The sequence below is a fragment of the Zonotrichia albicollis genome, chromosome 8 (genome assembly GCF_047830755.1).
Source record: "Zonotrichia albicollis isolate bZonAlb1 chromosome 8, bZonAlb1.hap1, whole genome shotgun sequence".
NCBI classification, from domain to species: Eukaryota; Metazoa; Chordata; class Aves; order Passeriformes; family Passerellidae; genus Zonotrichia; species Zonotrichia albicollis.
In genome coordinates, this window is record NC_133826.1 from 29,297,453 (window position 1) to 29,312,218 (window position 14,766).

The 14,766-nt window shown below is 49.8% G+C and overlaps 1 protein-coding gene across 2 annotated transcripts in view; it reads left to right on the forward strand.

Annotated features, from left to right (window-relative positions):
* PBX1 (PBX homeobox 1) overlaps positions 1–14,766 on the forward strand; it is a 131,858-nt gene that overhangs the window by 81,833 nt on the left and 35,259 nt on the right. The window lies entirely within an intron of this gene.

Here is a 14,766-nt window from a genome sequence, read left to right on the forward strand (position 1 = left end):
GATTTCCACCTTGCCAGCATCCCAGCACTCCAGTGATGCCATCCTGATTAGGGGCTGAGACCCAGCAGTGCTCATTAGTTATTTCAGCATCACCCGCCCTGTGCCACCCCACCCGGCCCCATCCATCTGCCTCCAGGCTGGCTGTGGCCTGCTTAAGCCCCAAATCAAGATCATTCCCGTTCTCAGGAGCGTGTCTGGGGGCAGGGCAGGGACACCAAGGGGGCTGTGGTGCCCACAGAGCCCGGCCTGGCCGGGTGGAGCCGGGGATGGGGAGCACACGCTCCGGTGAGCGAGCGGGGAGCCACGGCTGTCAGCTCTGCTCAGCCCTGCTGTCAGGCACGGCCATGCCCAGGCCCTCATTGCTTTAATTGACACCTTCCTCTGCCATGCCATGCTCCCATCCTGGCCATCCCAGCCCCATCCTGGCTTTCCTCTTCCTTCTCCTCTCCAGGGTGGTGTTGTTATAGGACAGGAAATAAAACAACACGCACGCTGGAACTTCTAAGGTAAAAAGAAGGGAAGTTTATTTATTTTTATTTTAACATTTATAGATTTATTTTAAAGTGACAGTGGATCGGAGGATGAAAGTGCTACTTCTCCAATGACACTGGACAAATCAACAATTTATCTATGTCACAGACATCTTTTTATGAAAATCCTTTCTTAGGATTTTTTCTTCCTGAGAAGCTGAGAGGCTCCAGGAACAAAATGTAAACAATGATGATCTGCTGCTGTGGAATGCAACAGGTGCATTTGTGATTGGCCCATCTTGGATGTTTATAATTAATGGCAAATCACAGCCCAGCTAGCTTGGACTCTCTGTCCAAGCCACAGACCTTTATTATTCATTCCATTCTATTCTTAGCTTAGCTAGCCTTCTGAGATAAAACTTTCCTTCTATTATTTTTAGTATAGTTTTAATGTAATATATATATCATAAAATAAAAAATCAAGCCTTCTGAAATATGGAGTCAGATCTACGTCTCTTCCCTCATCCTGAAAAACCCCTGTGAACACTGTCACACTATCAAATTTTTCTTTTTCTTGAAAAAAATGTAAACCAGTAATTATTTACATAAAACTGTGTGAGAATCATCATTACAGGAATGTAAACATCAGAAGGTTTGGAAGAACTTAGAAGAACAGGGTGACAGGGTGTGGTCCAGCCCCTTTCCTTGTCACCGTGCCCTTGGAGCCAAGTCTGGAGGAGAAGTGAGGAGGCCAAGGGCTGGACCAGGATGAGTTCAGGAGGGTGACCAGCATCCCTCATGTGATGCGGATCTTCCCAAAGGTTGGAACATCCCCTGAGGATTTCCTCGCCCCTTTCCTTTACCAGGGCACTGCAGAAGTGTCTTGTGGCAGCAGTCTCAGGTAATTGCTGCCCATGGAAGGATCAGAGCCTGAAGAAGACCCATAGGATCTCTGGTCACGCGTTGCTGTTTTGGAGATGTCTCATAAGTGAGGAGGAGCAAGGGCAGGTTGCTCTGTGGAGCATATTGTGGCTGTGCTGCAAGGCTTTGTGAAGCCCACAGGAAGGAAGGAATGGTGGAGGTGGAGGAGCTGGGAGGATGGCTCCATCTTCCCCAGTCATCTCCAGTGCAGATCATACCAGACCAGGTTGTCCTGCTGAAGGCCAGGAGAGTTGGCCATGTTTTGGTCCAGTAGTGGGGCAGATGGCCATGAGGTGCTTGTGGTTTGGGGCTGGTGTCCCTTTCCTGGAGGGGACAGCAAAGGCATCTTCTGTTTCCTTCATGTTGGTCAGGAGCTGCAGGCACAGCCTGTGACACTGCTTGAACAGGACAAAGGCTTCCTCTAGAAAGCTGCTGTTTAGAGGGGCAAGCACCTGTTTGGAAAATGCCAAGTGCAATGGGTGCATTAGTTCTGGGGGAAATGAGGTGTGCAGTGCCTGGAACTGGTACTTGGACCAACCATGATGGCAGCCACTACTGTCAGGTGTGTGGCAGTGAATCCTGCCCCATCTTTTTCCATAACTTGACCTCTACCCAGTGCCCCACAGCTTGCCTACCCCAGACAGCAGACAGATTCCTGTTGAATGGAAGCTTCAGAAAGCTTTGCTGGGACCATGGTTGGTCCTGCAAGGAGCAGCCCCGGCTCTTTGCCTGGGCCTGCTGGGAGCCTGCCATGCAAATAAAAGCTGTGCCCCTCTTTCCCATTTTTCCTCACTGGGGGGGTCTTGTATGCTGAGGTACCTCCAGCATTCCTCCCAGGTGGCCAATGCAGGCAGCAGGGAGAGATCTCCTGTGCACTGCTCTGTCTTTGCTCTCTGCATTAAAGTTTGGAGCCCTTTGATGTCTGCGAGTGCAGCTCAGATTCTGCCAGGAGGCTCAGAGCAGCCTGTGTAATTAGCCCAGAAAAATGCCTCTTTCATGTGGGTCGGGGGACCCAAGCAGAGAAGAGATTTCCAAGGGCTTTGTTCTGCTGCAAGGGAAATGTTCAGGCTTTGGTGGGTTTTGGCAGAGCTCTTCTCACCCTTCCCTTTTTCTCCCCCTGTGGGGTGGAGCTTGGGGTTTTGGCAGGTTAGGCACACAGGGCAAGCTGCTGCTCCATGGGAGACAGGCCCTTTGGTGCTGGACTGCCGCTTGGGGACATGAAGAAGCAAGGGATCAGCCAGAGCCGTGCTCCAGCTGGCCCAGGGGAGGAGAAAAAACAGCCCAGATATTGCAGAATTGCTTCCCACAGCTTCAGTTTTCTTCCTTATTTGCCTAAGAAGCACTCAGGGCAGGCTCTGCTCTCCCAAGCCCTGCTGGTCCCTGCTGCACCAGTGCAGGGGTGTAAATCAGAGCAGGGTGATCCCTGTTTGGCAGGGGATTTGTGCTCCTGATCAGCTCTTGAGCTGGTTTTTGCCAGGGCTGGGTGGTGGTGGAGGGTGGCAGCTCCATGTTTGCTGTCCTGCTGGGCTTTGCTGTGACTCCAGACATCCTTTCTCACACCAGGAGTTTGCTAAAATCAGGGTTGTTTTGGCATAAGTTGCAGTTTTCAGCCTCATCTTTTACCTGCCTTTCCCTCTGCCCTTCAATCAGCACCAGCAGATCTGTGGCAAACAGGCCATGGGCTTTTCTCTTTCCTCTTGCTTTTGGTGCAGGTAGGGCGCCTCACTGCCTCCACCAAACCTTTTATGCTGCCCTGGATGTGCCTTTGTCCCATTCCTGCCTTTTTTTATACATTGCTTTTCACATTATTTATGGGACCCATCCAGGTTGCAGCAGGAGTAGTAGCAAAAGATTCTCTGGCAACAAAGGTGGTGCCCTCCTGCCCTAGGAAGAGGATTCATTGGCAAAGTGGTTTTCAGGATCCTGAGGACTTGGTTTGGGAATAAATATACCTGTATCAAGGTGATAGTGAGGGTGTGCTCTGATCTCTCCCATGTGACAGGATCTCCCTGCTATAAAATCAGCAAAAGGCACAGACATACTGAAAACTGAGCTGTGAATGGATTTTATTTTCCCCCCTGTATTTTCTCCCCTGGGACTTAAAGCACCCCCAACCCACCTCACCCAACAAACCCAAAACCAACAGATTTCCCCTCAGACCAGGGCTGTGCCATCTGCTGTGGCCAGTTCTCCCAGTTATTTCTCACGTATCTCTTGCTTCAAGACCTCGTGCCATGTTCCTGCCTAGAAGGGAGCCGTGGGGCCTCCCTGGGGATCTACCTTCTCTTCCTGGCTCTGATTCCTTTCAGATGAATGGATGCAATGGAGCCCCCTGCACGTGGGGTCCCAGCACCGTGCATGTGAACATACAGGGTGTGGGTTATATATATATATATATATATATATATATATGGGATTGTGGTATTTAGATCACACTAATGAGCATACAGGAGAGCAGGGAAAATGGATCATTTATGGTTGCGATCTGGCTACTGTCAAAATAGGGTGTTATTTTGACGGTTGCTTTGTCTTTGCTCTCCGAGCAAAATGAAGATAGTTTCTTAGCAACAAAACTGTGTTCGCAAACAACACCGGTGAAAAACAGCCCCCCAGGAAAAAAGGAGGCAGCCTCAAAAGCTCTGCTCCTTGTGTGTGCCCCCTGGCCATTAATTAAGTGCAGGATGGACAGCAGCTGCTTGCCCATGGTCATGGTGTGATGCCAGCACTGCCCTGCTCCCTGCTAGCGTGGGGTATATTCATGGTTCCTTTGGCAGAAGGGTAAACTGAGGCAGCTTGGGAAGAGCATTACAGGGTGATCTTTGGGCAGCATGGGAGGGTTTGAGCTTTGCTGAGCACTGCTTGCCACGTGGCAGCTGGCGGGCGCTGCCTCGGACCTTTCTTGGTCAAGGTCTTCTGCAGGGTCCTGTCCCTGCATCGGAGATGGATAGCAGAAGGAGGGTGGGAGGGAGCTGCCCCGAGCCGTTTTGGCAGCAGCTCTGCCCTGCAGTTTGGAGCATCTCTCCTTGGAAGGAGGCGCTGGGCCTGGTGTCTGTGCTGACGTTGGAGTCCATGCGAGCAGGCGGTTCCTGCAGCCAAGTATCTGCCAGGCTGTGTCGGGAGAACTTTTATCATTTCTGTCACAGACATCACAACTCGCTTGTCTTACCATACATCTTCCTAAATGTGACAGAATATTCAGCTGTTATTAATTGAATACTCTCTAATTTAACTGCTTAGCAGGACAGAGAGCGACTGGTTTGTCTCAGCACCGAGAGCTGCTGTCAGGCACGCAGGAGGTTTTGGGGTGCAGAGAAGTTATTTGGGGAGTGAAATGGGGCTGGTTTTTTTTAGTATCCCCCCCTCAATGCCACCTTGCATGGGACTGATCCTCATCCTGCCAGCATCTGCTGTAGCTCCTGGTCCTGGGGCACGTGGCCAAGCCCAAGATGGAGATGCTGATGGCATTGCTACTCCTCCATCCCATGCTGACATTACCATCCAGGGTTAGAGAGGAAGGCACATCCTGGGAGCGTGGCCAGGAGCTGGTGATGCTCCCTGGGTGCCCAGGATGGAGGAGGGATTTGGACTGGCTTGTCCCAGTCTCAGTTCAGGTGGGTAAATACTTAATTCTCTGGAGAGCTGCTGGAAGCAAAGCACAGTCCTTCAGTGTTCTCCTTGATGGAGTCACACACGCCCATCATGGCCTGGCCATCCCCTCAGCCCCTGGCAGATCCCAGTTACAACTCCTTGTCTTCATCCTCCTCCTCCTCCTTCTTTACATCCATATCCAGAAATGCCAGAGATGTCCCTTATGCAGACTGGATGTCGTGTTAGGGTTGCTGGGATCCTTTGGGACAGCTCTTCTTGCTGTCACCTGGGCAGCAGGCTGGTGGGCACCATCCCCTCCAGCCTCCCCAGGCCCATGCCTGCTTGCTTGCACACACACGTGTGTGTCACATCTCTCTGCCGCTCTCCCAGAAAGTTCAAACCCAGAGTCAAGTTTATTGTTTCTATCTCGTTTATTTTAAGTATAGTTTTACACTTTATTATATGCTGTGACATCTTAAATGGAGCCTGTCACTCTATCTTGACTACTGCTAGGGGCTACAGCCACTTACTGTGTCAGGCTTTTCGGCAGCCCTGATTAACGATATCAATGGATCCCAGCACAGGCACAAGCACCAAAATCAAGGGGTGATTTGCATACTCAAATGGTGCAACACATCAAAAGGCTGCAGCCCGTGCAGGTATTGCATTGGCACAGCCCAGGGATGCACATTCCTGCTGTCCTGTGGGACCTGTACCTGCTGGTAAGTGCTGTGCACACCTGAGTCTATTTATTCAGTGTCTTCAGCCTAGAGGAAAAGCCTTGCCCTTTCTAGCAGGAGTTTTTTCATCTCCCTGGACAACATATCAATTAGGATAGTGAAATGGAATAATATTGTTTTTTCTTGTGTGCCTGTTGGGATATGTTGCAGAATTACCCATGCAAATGCTTTTTTTCCCCTGAAAGTAACATTTTGTTAGGTTAATTCATGCACTGGAGAAACAAACTTTCTGTTCTTCCAGTCCAATCTCCACTTACAAGTCAGGTTTTTGTAACCCTGTCATTGAAATGCGAGGTAGCCTACAGTAATTTGAATATTTCATTCTGCCGGCTGCTAATGCACTCTGCATTACAGATGGTACTTGCTCCATCCTTCTGGACTGGGTTCAATTATAAATGAAAGTAGGGAGCTGAGATTTGTCTTTTTGTCTGTGCTTAGTTGGAATAACACAATAAAGCTTGATGGGTAAGAATTCCTCAAGCTGCCTCTTCTTTGCCCGCGACGTCTCCGGTGTAGCTTTCTTCTCCGATAGCAGATCCCGCTTGCCTTTCAAGTCGAGCTTGGAGTATTGGGATTGGCAGTGGTGGGGTTTTTCACAAGGAATTTTTGGCTCAGACCTCCCCTTTTTGGAAGTGCTTAGTTCAGTGCTCGTTCTAGCTGTTTATTTACCAGGCTCTGCATCCCCCTTTGCATCCCAGGCCGGGAGTGGTGGTAGGAGAAGCCTGCTTAGGCTGGGCAAGAAGGGTTGTGCGTGGTTTTTGGGGTGGTGGAATTGTCTTCCCTCCCAGTGTGTCCCTGTTGATGGGGTCAGCAGCCTGGTCTGCAGCCACAGAGAAGCAAATGGGGATGCAGAACAGCCCTCCTCCATCCCAGGGTTGCTGCCATGGACTCTTCCCAAAGGCCCTAGGAATAAAAGGGCCCCTAGAGATCCAAAGAAAACATTTACCTCTGCTTGGTGATTAACAGAAAGGGGGGTTGGAAGGCTCCAGCCCAGCTGCACGGGGGCTCTCTATTACATGCAGATGCCTTTTGCAAGCTCCTTGGCCATCCCGGCCGGTAAAAGCAATATTGCCGAGGGAGTCGGAGGAGGTGAGGGCAGGGCTTTCAATTTGGTTTTACATTTACAAGGACCAGATGGCCTCGCTGGAGATGATCTTTGATCTGGGACGCAGCCGGAGTTGGGCAAAGATTTTTTTTTTTTCCTTCTTTTTTCTTGTTTTTTTTTTTTTTTTCTTCCTTTTTAATCTCCTCGCTGGTTCTGGCGGGGCCTCTCCCGCAGGAGCAGGGGGAGCTGCGTGTCAGTGTGTCTGTCTGGTGGGGCTGGGTGTGAGCCCCCCGTGCCCGTGGGGATGGGTGGGTCACTGGTGGAGCCCTGAGCGGGGTTGTCCGAGGTTGAAGGCAGAGCTGGATCCCGTTACACCACCGCCCCACAGCACGGAAATCTGCGTCAACAGCCTCTTGCATGGAATATAATTAAACACACGCAGGCGCCTCGGAACAGAAATGCCACTAATTGATCGTTTTTAAATTTTTTTCCCCACTTTTTCTGGCGTCTCGCACCCTCCCAGCCGCGCGGACGTGTGGGGGGCTCTCTCCTCCTGCCTTGCCTTGCCTTGCCAGTTCTGGGTTTGTTTCTTTCTTTCTTCCCCCCACATGTTTTGAATGGAGCGGGAGCGAAGGCAGCCGATCCTATTTCACAAGCGCTTGGACTCGCAGCGCTCTCCCTCCTGTCCAAACAGATCGTTTACAGAAGGGGCCTCTATTTAAAGAAGGAACTGAACGTTCAGAGCTGTTTTCTGGCCCTAAAACGCTGCTGAGCGGCTGTTGCCTCTCAAAGAGCCGGGCTTTGTCTGGCACGCCCGAGGAGCGGGTCCAACGCCAGGCTCAGCAGGTCGGAGGGACCGAGCGTGGTGCAGAAAATGTGCTCCTTTGTTTGCTGCCATCACTGGATCGCAGCAGAGTTGGGTGCAGGATGGCATCTCATCCATGGGAGCTTGGTGGAGTGTCTAGGTTTGGGCAGTGTGGTGGTGTGGGTGGGATAAGCTTGGAAAGCAAGTAAATAGAAAGGGAGCGTTCAGATAGGTTTTGGTGGGATCTGTGTATGGCATGGAGAGAAAGACCCAGAATCGTAGAGTCATTGAGTTGGAAAAGACCTCAGTGTCTTTTGTTTGCTGCCATTGTTGGATTGTGGCAGACTTGGGTTCAGGATAGCATCTTACCTATGGGAGCTTGGTGGAGTGTCTAGATTTGGGCAAACCTCACCTCTCTGTGGTGGTGTGGGTGGGATAAGCTTGGGAAACAAGTAAATGAGAAAGGAGTGTTCACATAGGTTTTGGTGGGATCTGTGTATGGCATGGAGAGAAAGACCCAGAATCGTAGAATCATTAAGGTTGGAAAAGACCTTGAGGATCATGGAGTCCATCTGTTAACCCAGCACTGCCAGCTCCACCACTAAGCCCTGCACCTAAGAGCCACATCTGCCTGTCTTCTAAATACCTCCAGGGATGGTGACTCCACCTTGTGTGTAAGGGAGGTCTGCAAGGAGTTAAAAGGAACATGTAGTGCTGGAGAGCTGTGCTACTTCAAAACTACCCAGAGGTGATATAAATACAGGCTGCAGGGAAGCTGGTTCTGGTCCTGTCATCTTGGTGTCATCTGTAGCACTGAAAGTGGGTGCCTGAAATTGTCCAGTGGTGAATATGTTGCATGTAAATGGATGCAGCAGGAGTTGGGATGGGATTTCTGATGGCTTTGGTTGTGGTTGCTTCTCTTGCTTTGCACTTGACCTATCTTCATAGGTGTATAACTTATTTTCACATTTTTGTGGAGAAGGCTTTTGAATTGCCTGCTACCATGGCTGGCAAGAGGTGCATGTGTGGGAGATGGTTTTTAATGCTTCTGGAGCAGGAAACCCTGCCTGCCAGGATCCAGCAGCCACAAGGCAGAGACCCTGGGCCATTGCTGAACCTCAGAGGAGACTGTGACCCATGGTAGCACTTCTGATCCACTCGTACTCAACAATGCCTGCCATCTCCCCTTGTCCAGGGCCATAGGTTTCCTACTACAAAACCCATCCCTGAGGTTTTGCAGTGGGTGAAGAATCCTTCCTTAATAGTTGCTTTTCCCTTCTCCTTTGTTCCCCTCTTGTTCTCATACACCAAAAAACCCCTGAGGATACACTGCTCCTGCAGCCACATCCTTCAAGCAGCAGGGAATGAGGCTGCCTTTGAGTGAGCAAAAGAGTGGCAAGGGCCACACTCAGCTCCTGTGATCATCAGAAGGTTGCTGCTGGAGATAGGAAGGTGTTCTGGGCAGAAAATGTGTCTGTGAGTGGGAGGTGGGCAGTGGGAGCAGTTCCCTGTGTGTCCCCAGCTTTTGTGAAGATGTCTGTTGTGGTTCTGTGCTGCCCACTTTGGGAGAGAGAAAGGGAGAGAAGTGTGTATTCCATGCAATGCCTTGGCTCCAATACCTGGAAGCTCTTTCCAATATTGCACAAGAGCCTGAATGTAGCCCATGGCAAGGCAATCAGCTTGGCAGCAGAGTGGCAGCAGTCTTGGAGGTGAAATGGGCAGCAGGTACCTTCAGAGTATTCAGCAAACCTGAGACTTGGGTGGGATGTTGCCATCTCTGAGCTCCAAGCCAGCTTTCCTTGGATGGAGTCTCATGGGTCGTCTCTTTTGAAGGATTGCAGGAGGAGGGAATCTGAAACTCAGCTTTTCCACCTGGGCTTCTGCCATTCTTTCCACTTAGGACCTTTGATGCCCCAGCCACTATGTGCATCCAGCAGCCTTTTGCAGACAGTGTGTCCAGGGAAGATGACCTTTGCAGAGGGGAGCAGGCTGGAAGGGCAGCTTCCTTCTGGGAGAAAGCCTCTCTTTGTTTGTTCTCAGGTTTCAGGGCTTTGCCTGGGGCGGTTGAAGTGGGACCCTTGTCCTCAGAGGAGCTCTGGAGGCCCCAGCTTCTCATTAACAGATTCAGCTCATTCAAAGAACCCGTTTCTTTTCAGCGGGGAGAATTCATATGCAAAGCACCTCGCAGATCCCAGCCCAACGCTGCCTTCAGAGGAGAGGGGGTTTATGGCTGGACCTGACCTGGGAGCAATCCCATCCTTTGTTTGCTGATTTGTTCCTGCAGGGTTTAGGCAGCCCTAGGTCCGTGCTGCTCCAGCACCAGGTCCTCCTCATTTCCTTGAGTGAGGACAATGGTTTGCTCTGTCCCTCAGTGACCATTTGTTCTCTTGGTGCTGCTGGGGGGACTCAGATCCATCTCCAAATCCACCAGGGAAAGGTGAAATCCTGGCACAGGCTGTCTTGGAGGGACTGAAGCTTTTCTCCATGGTTTGTGCTGCTCCCCTGAGCCAGGCCAGCCTGTGGGCAGTGAGCTGGGTCTCATCTTCTGCCCAAATCAGGTCCAGCAGCAGAGTAGGGGTGAATCTCACTCTGCTTTCCTTTGCCATGCTGGCTGCTCTGAGCAGCTGAAGGTGGGGTGGAGGTGGCCATGCACCATCTGTCCCTTACAGTGTGGTCAGTGCAGCTGGAGAGTTTGGGATGCGCTGGGTTTGCCCTTGCAGATGAGGGATTGATCTGATCCTGGGCTGTGGCTGGAGCCTGCTGACCCTGCGCTGCTTAGGAAAGGGAGAACTGCTTTGTGAGACCAGTGTGGGATTGCTCCAGGCATCTCCCCAGCATCATCAGCCTGCTTGCTCAGCCCCTGAGCCTGCCTGGGATTTTTGAGGTGCTCACAGGGCTGGGGAGGAGGCCAGAATTTATCTGTGCTCTTCCAGGGACAGAGTGTGCCAGCAAGACACATTGAGCCCCCTGAGCCCAGTTTGGCTCTGGGGTGATGGGTTATTTGCAGTATGTTACTGGGGGAAGCAGATGAGCTTAATTAGGTGGAGTTGTGGGACATGAAGCTGCTGTGAGTGGGAGGGGAGGAAGTGGTTTGTCCACTTGTGGGGTGTTTAGGCTCTGGTTGCCTTGTCTTTAATGTGTGGAAGCACTTCCAGCCTGCTCTCTGCTGCTGAAGGCTCTGCTCAGCCATCTGTGTGTGGTGCAGAAAGTGCTACCTGTCCCCAAATATCACCTTGGAAAATTCCAGGTTGGGAGTCTTGCTGCCCAAGCCCACCAGCCTGCAGCACAAGGAATTGTGGATTTTGGCATCAGGACTGCCAGGAGAAAAACAGAAAATACTTAAATTTGAACCACAGTCATCCATACCAATAACTGAGTTTGTGGGGCTGGGGTCAGATATTTCCATACCCTGGGCTAAACTGGTCGGCAGGAGCAGGATACAGGGAAAGGCTGGAAAGATGAACTCATCTGTGTTCATTCAGCTTCCCCACAGAGTCACATTTCACAGAGAATCTGGTTTTCAGTAATCACAGCAACATTTTGCTTTATTTTTTCAGCTATTTTAGATCATTGTCCACTTTGGGGGGGAAATAATTTTTTCCACAGAATATGTTAGTAATAATTTTCCAGATCTTTTGATCATTTTGCTGCCAGATCCGCTCTCACTGTGGCAGCTCATTTGGCATTTGGGATGGGGTTAGGAGAAAACTGGTGCAGATTCTTTGCCAGCACTATGAAATAAGTGTCTCTGTTCTGCAGCTTCCGTGGCACATCCAAGCTGCACCCTCCTGAAGTGATGGAGAGCTGCTGCTGGGAGCTGAGAAACTTTTTGGCATGTGATAAATTCCCTTCTTCCATTCCCTACACCCCAAAGTTAAGCTTTGAGGGAAATGCAGGGTGTTGTTTTTTTTTTTTTTTAATGTTGGATTCAGCAAATAATTTGGACACTTCCACCCCAGAAAGATGGGGAGTTACTGTTTTTCAAAGTTACATTTTTAAAGCAGTTTAATTGGTTTGAAATCGACCCAAATTTTTATTTAAACAAGAAAGAGAGAGAGGGGAAATTGATAAAATGAAGTGGGAGGAGATTTCATTTTTTGATTCAGGAAGCATTTTTGATTGATCTGAATCTGAGTTGGGATGCAAGTTTCCAAACTGGTGGTGGGTAGGAGGGACCTGGGGGAGGTGCTGCTGCCCTGAGCATCTGATGCTTCTGTGGTTGGCCTTGGGCTGGTTGGCCATGGCTGGAGCTGACCTCTAGGGCTGCATGGATCATTACTCTGAACTGGTGTGGCTTGCTCCTGTCTCTGTGGGAGTATCTTACCACAGTTCTACGGACTGCAGGGACACTTCTGCACCTCCAAAAGCATCTCTGCTTTGTTTCCAAAGAGCCCTGAAGCACACTCCTGTGTTGGGAAAAGAATGGGTTTACAGTGATCCAGGGTGGCTTTGCAGTGCTTATGGGTACAAGCCTCTCTCTTGATTTGTTGCTGGGATTTTTGGTTCATTTTATGGCTTTACACAGTGAAAATTGGTGGCAGAAATGGCCCATTGGTTTCACAGAGTTCCTCCTTTTTGCTGGGAAATAAATAAAATAAGTAGATGCACAAAAAAGCAGTTTTGCCAGCTGAATTTTTCCATGCCTCATCTCACGGCAGCCTGTTTTGGAAAATTTGAGCAAAAATCTGTTCATCCATTTGTAAGTTTTGGAAAGGTTGAAGTGAGGAGGGGAACTTGAATGCCAATTGTAAGAAAAAAACCCCATGAGCTTCTCTTAATTCCTGCTCCCCAGAAGGGTGTGTATCTGTGTATTTAGAAATTCCAGCTTCTGTTTATGTTGGAAATAGGTAATTGCACTTTGACCTTGGTTTTCTCAGTGGCTTTATTAAACATGGTGAATATATTCAACCAGGGTTTAAAACTCCTGTGATTATTTGACATTGAAGTGCTCCACTTTTGTTACAGACTGTGATTCCCATTGAAGGGGGACACTGTGTGCTTTGCCAAGAAGGGATTTCTGTTCTGTCCCATGGACCTGGCAGGGTGAAGACCAAGCCAGGGGTGCTTCAGTAACCTCCACAAAGCTCTGGGAGTTTATTTCTTCTGAACATGGGGTATTTAGCAGGGGGTTGGAATGAGATGATCTTTAAAGGTCTTTCCCAGCCTAAACCATTCTAGGATTCTCTGGTAGGATCCAAGACTCAGGATTTTCCTTGCTGTGGAGGATTGGCTGTTTCAGAAGAAAGTAGGCTGCTAGTACCCTTGGATAGGAGAAAAACCCAAGAGTTCAGGTGTTCACAGAGGTCTCAGGTTGAGGGAAGAGATGAGGATCTGACTCCATGTTTCAGAAGGCTTGATTTATTATTTTATGATATATCTTACAGTAAAACTATACTAAAAGAATAGAAGAAAGGATTTCATCAGAAGGTTGGCTAAGAATAGAATAGCAAAGAATGATAACGAAGGTTTGTGGCTTGGGCTCTTTGTCTGAGCCAGATGGGCTGTGATTGGCCATTAATTAGAAACATTCAACATGGGCCAATCCCAGATGCACCTGTTGCATTCCACAGCAGCAGATAATCAATGTTTACATTTTGCTCCTGAGGCCTCTCAGCTTCCTAGGAGGAAAAATCCTAAAGAAAGGATTTTTCATAAAAGATGTCTGCGACACTTAATTAGGTGCATATAGTCTGGCAAGTTCTCTGCACAGAGAAAGTTTGGGAAGACCAGCTCAAGCCTGTGGCATCATGGATCAGCCAAGGAAGCAAACCCCAGTTCTCCTCACTTGGTTGTGACTACACATAAGGAAGATGCAGTCCCTGTACGTGCAATTGTCCTCAAATATGAGGCAGTGGGAGTATTCTGGTCCCAAGTTCAGTCCTCTGATCCTCAGCCTTCACAAATGTAGTCTCAGGCTCGATGGAATGTTGAGATAGGCTTAAAGTGAGGTGGTTAGTTACTGGTTTTGTTAGGAGAGGCGTTGCTGGCATCCCAGCTGTCCCTGTGTTTGCTGGCTTTTGTTTAGACCTGCAGCTGTAAAAAATATGTTTAAAAAAACCAACATTTTCCAATGAGCTTGTATGAGTCCTAAAGCTGGGTCTCCCCAAACAAATGTTTCTAATCCCAAATCCCAAAAAGCTGGAGAGGGCTGATGTCCCAGGTGTGTTTCAAAGCCAGGCTGTTTGCTGTGTGGGTGTGTGCTGGAGTTTTGGGGTTCCCAGGGAGAACTGCCAGATCCTCTTCATCTGCACCACCCTCAGGGTGCAGAAAGGATTTGGGTTCACCTTGGTGTCTGGGTTGGGTGTTGTTGGGGCAGATGAGTGCCTTGGTGCAGGGGGAGCAGGCATCTCACCCCCTTGAGGCCGTGTGAGAGGACAGAGAGCAGCCAGAAGTGCTCCACCAGCACGGACATCTCTGGTTTCTCCATGAGAAAGGGACACCCAAGGCCCCCTCACAGCCTGACAAGAGGAATTGTTTGTCCTCCTCTCCCAAAACTCCCTTGTTGTTGGGTGGGTTGTTCCCGCCTCCCTGTACATCTTAGGCACAGTGGAGGCAGGAAAAGAAAACCCTTCTGAAAATCACAACGTAATTACTCCCATCTGCTCCGGCACCGCTTCCCATTTCTGCCTGCCAGGATGCTTGTCTCCGATGCTAAGTAGCACATTATTTTCGATAAGTTGCAATCATTTACTTGAAATCTCCTTCTCCTTTAAAATGTCCCCCTGGAAAGGCAATTCAGCAAGTTGGGAATGGGCAGAAAGAACCAGGATAAAACCATCCAGAAGCAGCTGAGCTGGGGCAGGAGGGCGAGCGCTCATCCTGAGCTCATGGAAATCACTCAGCAGGTTCCTCTGTAGGGAGGGTTTGTGTGAGTGCCCAGCCACCAGCTCCAGCCCCTGGCTGGTGGTGTCAGCAAATGGGGCTGCAGAGGAACTGCCAGCTTGTGTCGTCAAAATTCACACAGAATTCACAGAATCACTGGGTTGGAAGAGACCTCCAAGAGCATTGAGTCCAACCCAGCCCCAGCACCTCAGCTAAACCCTGGCACCCAGTGCCACATCCAGGCTTTGTTAAACACACCCAGGGATGGGGACTCCACCACCTCCCTGGGCAGCCATTCCAGAGCTTTATCACCCTTTCTGTGAAAAAACTTTATCCTAATATCCAGCCTGTATTTCCCTTGATGCAGCTTGAGGC